Below are 8,155 nucleotides of genomic sequence, written 5' to 3'. Positions count from 1 at the left end.
TCTTACTGTGACCTAACTGCACTGTAAAACTGGCGCTGTCAAATTTCGTATGGCTTACCTTTGACAACGGAAAACTTGGTACTGCTCGAAATGATTGACATAAAACAACGCAGCAGCAGGTAAGCTAAGAGGAAAGAAAATCTTTGCGCAGTTCAGTACAAAGACGTGCAGCTGTTCTAAGCAGATCAGCTGTGTCAGGCTCCGTGCAGTGCGTCGGCACTCGTAATCAGAACGTAAAATTCTTTTTGAGGAGAGGGCAATGGAATCTGAACTTGTTAAATCATTGAAGGAAAACTGAGCTTTAAAAAGACTATATTGCAAAAACTGAAACTCATTGTCCGACTATTACAATCACCATTTCAAAAATTTGTCTATTCCAACAGTTTTTACTCTGCCAAGAATAATTCCTACAAATTGTGCAGCGATAAAATCTACAGCTTTTGAGTGCAAGCCACGTGGTCAGAAAACTGTAGTAAATCTACTCTGAACAACGAAATCAACCAAACCATACCAACAAAGGAGAGTGCACTAAAAGCGTCCTTTATTCACACACATTATAGTTCCGTGCAAGCAAGCAGTGCACCAATATTTCCCCGCAAAAACTCTTCACTTGGCCAATCTTTACAAAATAATTATTCATCCTTCTCTGTATCTATATCTCTATGCTCCTGCAGTGCAATTCCATCTGTTCAGTAGCATTCCAAAACCCGTCTCTTTCACTAGCTGCTTTTAGAATGCAGCGCAATGCTACTTACAACCAAAGTTCACAGACAGCTACTTGTCCTGATCGCAATCGCTTGTACAGTCACTCGTCTGTCACGAGCATATGTCAGTTTACCATTGCCTATTTCTTACCATACGTTCGCCTTTTACTTATATAACTAAATGAATCCTGAGCTTCAAAATTATCATTTTCACCACGATCGCTTTCCTCACGCCATACGCGTCCCACTCGAGTGACGGTTTTGGCGTGACTGGCTTGGAAGAATCGTAGTGAATTTCAGTTCACCCGTGGTAGAGGTCAGTATTGGACCGGTTCTTCAGTACTGTTCGCCAGTATGGGTCCATTACCTAGGCGGATTTACAGAAGAAATAGAAAATATTCGTAGAGTGCATGATTCGTCATGGGTTTATTTGCTCAGTATTAAAGTTTCGTAGAAATGCTCAACGAAATGCGATGAGGAATGTTAGAAGACAGACGTTGTGCGTTGCGGAGGGTCTTGCAACATTTCGAGGGTCCATGTTTCAAAACGACTCCGAGGACCCATGTTTCAAAACGACTCAAATATCATACTATTTCCCACACATGAATTGCTCAAAATAGTTTAGCATCGCCGTCATGACTTCCAAAATCTGTGTGTATGTGTGTGTGTGTGTGTGTGTGTGTGTGTGTGTGCGTGTTTGTGTGTGTGTGTGTTGCTCGTGTGCACTGGACACGAGTCTAGATGTGTTTCAAGCACAGAATGTGCAAGAATGCGCGTGCATCTTTACTCTAGGACCAGAAGGTTTGCAGCCGAAGTGACGCATGTCGCAGCGACGTCTTTACAATTGGGGATCAGCGTCTTAAAATCGCTCAAATGGCTCTAAGCACTGTGGGACTTAACATCTGAGTTCATCAGCCCCTAGAACTTAGAACTACTTAAACCTAACTAACTTAAGGACATCACACACTTCCATGCCCGAGACAGGATTCGAACCTGCGACCGTATCAGTCTCGCGGAACCGGACTGAAGCGCCTAGAAGCGCTCGGCCACAGTGGCCGGCTCAGCCTTTTAGTGGTCATCCGCAGTCAAGAACACCAACTTATATCTGTTACCTGCAAATTAAGGATCCATCGTACGCCAAGGCGAATGCAACTGCACTGGGAGTTGCCTTCCTGAAGAGATCTTGGAGAACAGTGATGAGATAGAAAATACGCAACCACCTGCACATGATCTGTTTGGTCTCTAGGCGTCCACTGTACAAACATCCCAGCTCCGAGATGTGCGAAGAAAGGGAGCAGGAGAGTATCAGGAGTGGAACTTGTATCAACGATCTCATATTTTCTCCTTAGACGAGTGCAGTGTTTATCTGTTCCTGAGGAGTCAAATGATAACTTGTGTACTATCTACTCTCCTGAAACTCATTAGGTGGGGCAATGTTCGTTTTCTGGTGACACGAGAGATTTACAGGCGACTCATGTTAGTACATATATTAAATGGTTCAAATGGCTCTGAGCACTATGGGACTTAACTTCTGAGGTCATCAGTCCCCTAGAACTAAGAACCTAACCTAAGGACATCACACATAACCATGCCCGAGGCAGGATTCGAACCTGCGACCGTAGCGGTTGCGCGGTTTCAGACTGTAGCGCCTAGAACCGCTCGGCCACCTCGGCCGGCCATGTATTAAAGGCCGTCCATGTGACATAACAATAGAGTGTGCAACTGTACATCAGCGTGGGGTATGATAGTGGTCTGGCATGGTAAAAAATTAAAAATACACTGACAGAAAAAATAGCAAGACCAAATAATAGTTAATGTAGAGTAATGAAATTTCGGGAACACATTTGTCTAGGTGACATACACTACTGGCCATTAAAATTGCTGCAACACGAAGATGACGTGCTACAGACGCGAAACTTAACCGACAGGAAGAAGATGCTGTGATATGCAAATGATTAGATTTTCAGAGCATTCACACAACGTTGGCGCCGGTGGCGACACCTACAACGTGCTGACATGAGGAAAGTTTCCAACCGATTTCTCATACACAAACAGCAGTTGACCGGCGTTGCCTGGTGAAACGTTGTTGTGATGCCTCGTGTAAGGAGGAGAGATGCGTACCATCACGTTTCCGACTTTGACAAAAGTCGGATTGTAGCCTATTGCGATTGCGGTTTATCGTATCGTATCGTGACATTGCTGCTCGCGTTGGTCGAGATCCAATGACTGTTAGCAGAATATGGAATCGGTGGGTTCAGGAGGGTAATACGGAACGCCATGCTGGATCCTAACGGCCTCGTATCACTAGCAGTAGAGATGACAGGCATCTTATCCGCATGGCTATAACTGATCGTGCAGCCACGTCTCGATTCCTGAGTCAACAGATGGGGACGTTTGCAAGACAACGACCATCTGCACGAACAGTTCGACGACGACGTTTGCAGCTGCATGGACTATCAGCTCGGAGACCGTGGCTGCGGTTACCATTGACGCTGCATCACAGACAGGAGCGGCTGCGATGGTGTAATCAACGACGAACCTGGGTGCACGAATGGCAAAACATCATTTTTTCGGATGTATCCAGGTTCTGTTTACAGCATCCGTGTTTGGCGATATCGCGGTGAACGCACATTGGAAGCGTGTCTTCGTCATCGCCGTACTGGCCTTTCACTAGGAGTGATGGTATGGGGTGCCATTGGTTACACGTCTCGGTCACCTCTTGTTCGTAATGACGGCACTTTGAACAGTGGACGTTACATTTCAGATGTGTTACGACCCGTGGCTCTACCCCTCATTCGATCCCTACGAAACCCTACATTTCAGCAGGATAATGCACGACGGCATGTTGCAAGTCCTGTACGGGCTTTTCTAGATACAGAAAATGTTCGACTGCTGCCCTGGCCAGCACATTCTCCAGATCTCTCACCAATTGAAAACGTCTGGTGAATGGTGGCCGAGCAACTGGCTCGTCACAATACGCCAGTCACTACTGTTGATGAACTGTGGTATCATGTTGAAGCTGCATGGGCAGCTGCACCGGTGCACGCTATCCAAGCTCTGACCCAATGCCCAGGCGTATCAAGGCCGTTATTACAGCCAGAGTTGGTTGTTCTGGGTACTGATTTCTCAGGATCTATCCACTCAAATTGCGTGAAGATGTAATTACATGTCAGTTCTAGTATAATATATTTGTCCAATGAATAACCGTTTATCATCTGCATTACTTCTTGGTGTAGCAATTTTAATGGCCAGTAGTGTATTTAAATGATAAATACTGCAACATCTCTGGTTAATTCAAGCGAAGAAAAGACATTGCAAATAAGAAATGCTGGTACATTAATAACCGGTGTAACTGCCAGAATGACATTTTGGGGAATGAGTTCCATGCTTGTTGCACTTGGTTAGTCAATAATGCGACGCTTAATGCTGTTTCTGGATGAGCCAGGCGTTGACGTCCGATGACGTCACACACCTGCTCGATTGCAGACAAATCTAGCGATCGAGCAAGCCAAGGCAACGTATCGACACTCTGGATTACAACAGCGGTATTTGGGCGGGGATTATCCTGTTGGAAAACACCACCAGGATTGGGAGCACAATAGGTCGAATCGCCAGATTGACGCACAAATTTGCAGTCATGGTGTGTGAGGTAACCACGAGAGTGCTCCAGCTCTCATACGAAGTCACTCCCCAGACCATAGCTCCAGGCGTAGGTCCAACGCATCTAGCACGCAGACAGACTGGTTGCAGGCTCTCGGCTGGCATCCTTCGGATCAACACAGGGTCATCATTGTAGAACCATCTTTCATCAGGAAAGACAAGACACCTCCATGCTGCCCTCCAAGGAGCTGTGACAGGACACTACTGTACTCATAAATGAGCCGCGGGGTCTAAGTGACCTTGTCACAGTCCGTGCGGCTTCCCACGTCGGATGTTCGAGTCCTCCCTCGGGCATGGGTGTGTGTGTTGTCCGTAACGTAAGTAGTGTGTAGGCTTAGGGGGCGATGACCTCAGTAGTTCGGTCCCATAAGACATTATCACAAATTTCCAATTGTCTCAAAAATGGTGGTGATTTGGGGTAACTGGAATTCACCCTGCAGGGTGTCTAGCTCGGAGCTGTCCTCGAAATAATTGATTTATAGCCGTTCGTTGTGACACTGTGGTGCCAGCTGCCGCTCTAATTTCTGCTTCATATGGGATACGATGCACCAGATCCATACGTCGAACGTGATAGTCTTCCCTCTCGATAGTGCCACTTCTTGGGACCGTACATTCTCGTGACCACCGCTGCGAGCAGTCATTTACAGTGGCTTTATTCCTGTCAAGTCTTTCGCAAAAGGAACATCCAGCTTCTCGTAGCCCTATTACACGACCTCGTCCATACTCAATGAAGTATCGATAATGGCGTCTTTTTCGCCGTAAAACTATTCTTGACATCACTCATTACGCCCTAATCGCTAAGGTAACTGACGCTCACGATCGTCACAGCGCGCATTTAAAGCAAACCTGATTTTTATCCTGCCAACGGCCTTGCCGCAGTGGATACACCGGTTCCCTTGAGATCACCGAAGTTAAGCGCTGTCGGGCGTGGTCGGCACTTGGATGGGTGACCATCAATGCCGCCATGCGCTGTTGACATTTTTCGGGGTGCACGCAGCCTCGTGATGCTAATTGAGAAGCTACTCGACCGAATAGTAGCGGCTTCGGTCAAGAAAGCCATCATCACGACTGGGAGAGCGGTGTGCTGACCCCACGCCCCTCCTATCTGCATTCTCCCCTGAGGATGACACGGCGGTCGGACGGTCCCGGTAGGCCACTCGTGGCCTGAAGATGGAGTGCTTTGATTTGTATCCTGCTAGCGTCGCTGCCAGCGCCACTGTTATGCGACTGGCGTGATACCCGAATAGACGTCATCGAGACCTGGTACCAAGGAAGCCAGGATTGGGTTACGATTGTGGATGGGGCCGTAATCAATTACTGTTGGTTAGTTTATTTTTCAATCACGTACACTTTATTTGGAAACAACAATAAATAAAAGGTGACAATAAATTAAGAGGTGTTCCATGGCTGAAGGTCTTAATGACAGCAAATTCAAAACTATTTTTCGGCTGAAGGCCCCAATAGTAATAGTTGAAAATCTGTTTCACGGCTGAAGGCAAGAATAACAATCTTTTAGGAACGTGTTAACTTCTTCAATTTGAAATTACAATTATTAAAACATTTTTAAAAGAACAATCATCAAAGTCTCACTGCTAGAATACAATTGTATAGTTAAAATTTTAAGACAAGTAACACTCATGGATGAAGGCCTTAATGACAACAAATTCAACTATTTCTCGGCTGAAGGCCCCAATAGAAATAATTTAAAAACGGTTTCACGGCTGTAAGGCCTGACTAGCAATCCTTTCAGAATCCTTTAAAACTTGAAATTACAGTTACTAAATTCTGTAATAAAAAACCATGAATTCTGACCAAACCGCGGAGGGGGGGGGGGGGGGGGGGTAGAAGGTGTGTGCAGACATTGCTCCGAGGATCGACCTGGGAAAAGTCCCTCAAAACTTCGCAAGCAATGAGACAGGCAGCCGAGAGTGGCACTCGCTTCACGAGATGTTAACTCAGACTAGCGGCAGTTTAAACCCATGATCAATAATCACTTGCCGAATCTACCTAAGGTCCGATGACAAATGCAACAATGGAATAACACATCCAAGCTGGAACCGGCGGTCAGCACTACGTCTTGAGACTCTGGTGTTTAGAGCAAGTGGAAGCAGAAAGGAACCACTACTACCAGAGTAGGAAAACAAGACCACCACCCAGCCCACAAATCAAGGAAGCTGTCGAACTACACGCCTTACCAGGCAGCAGCGGCAAGATGAGGAAAAATACACTGCCGTAACATACACTAAGCTCCAGGGCAAGTAAATGGGATGTTAGCAGTCATTAGACAGGAAAAAAACCACTGGTTGAACTTCACAAATGATAACATACAGAATGCAACAATTAATAACCAAAAGTGCAGGAAGGCTAATTAGGTTCGCCTTCCCCAAACGCTCCACTCGCTGCTCTTTGTCTCGGCAATACTACGAGTAGCAACATGCAAACAAATGACGAGATCTCACAATGGTGGAGGTTTCACTACTTGAATTAAGGTCCACTCAACTTAAACTTCCTGGGTCCGGTTGACAACGAGGCTGTACCTCTCGCGACTACAGCCGTTCCATCCGGCAGTGCATGCGTGCCGCCAGCGGACCTGGCTGCTCGACCTTCCCCAACCGAACGGCCGACTCACACGACACGGAAAAACCACAAAGTCGCCCCAAAGATAGTATCATCGTTACTAGATATCGATTACGGCCGCTGCTGCCACTAGTGGACAGACAACACTTGCAAAGGGAGTGGCGCCCATGTACACAAGAAGAAGATGACAACCGTAATTATACCAACTAAACGATGCCAACCTAGCAACGGCACCAACGCGAGCCGCAGCACGGCTCAATCATCTTTCAGACGTAGAAATATGCCTGCCATCTTTAGTTTATGTAGCACGACACCTTGTTAGCATCGCAATTATTTGTTTGACAATGTGTATGCTTTTGACCGATGTCGACATTTAATCAGCATAAAGTTCGTGAGATTCTTGCGAGATGCAGATAGTCATCTGTATGAAACAGGTGAGGAAGAAGACAGCTTCGAGTCAGTGATCCCGAAAAAAAATTATAGATGGTAACAATGGGGTGTATTCTGAGATAACAGTTAATAATCAAAGAAAAACAAACTGGAACTTAAAGGAACATATTTTGAGTTGGACTGAGAACTGAGAGTCTTTATTTTATTGTTTGTTATTTATCAAACTATTTAAAACTTTCAAATTACTCGCTATTTGTGGTAAGTTCAAATTTTGCTCTTTTCAATGGACGTTTAAGAGACGACATAATTACGATCAGTCGTTGCTAAGGATATGTAATTTTCCGTGACTAGCGGCAGTACTGAATTATTATCACTTGGCATACTTCCGGATCATGCTAAAATGTTGTATTATTACCATTATAGTTTTAGGAGAATTTTCGAGAGTCAGTTAAGCTAGAAGGGTAAACTGACGTGTTGACTCATTCGTCGTGTCGATAATAAAAAAATGTCTCTGACCACTATGGGACTTAACATCTGAGGTCATCGGTCCCCTAGAACTAACCTAAGGACATCACACACATGCATAGCCGAGGCAGGATGCGAACCTGCGGCCGTAGCAGTCGCGCGGTTCCGGACTGAAGCGCCTAGAACCGCTCGGCCACAGCTGCTGGCGTGTCAATAAACATCCACTCACGATGAAGACATGCAAAGTCAAGATATTTACTGTTCACTTGAAGCTTTTGAGGTTCTCCGTGGTAATCTGGTTACTTCTTACTCCCAGATAAATTTGATCAGTATCACTCGTTTTAGCTAATTCTGGTAAC

At 45.7% G+C, this 8,155-nt stretch overlaps 1 pseudogene; it reads left to right on the top strand.

The window, feature by feature from the left end:
- The first annotated feature begins 5,224 nt into the window (after positions 1-5,224).
- On the top strand, positions 5,225-5,342 carry LOC124556439 (annotated as a pseudogene).
- The last annotated feature ends 2,813 nt before the right edge of the window (positions 5,343-8,155 follow it).

The sequence above is a fragment of the Schistocerca americana genome, chromosome 1, assembly GCF_021461395.2.
Source record: "Schistocerca americana isolate TAMUIC-IGC-003095 chromosome 1, iqSchAmer2.1, whole genome shotgun sequence".
NCBI lineage: Eukaryota > Metazoa > Arthropoda > Insecta > Orthoptera > Acrididae > Schistocerca > Schistocerca americana.
The sequence above is the reverse complement of the archived record's forward strand: the minus strand, read 5'-3'. Positions and strand labels throughout refer to the sequence as shown.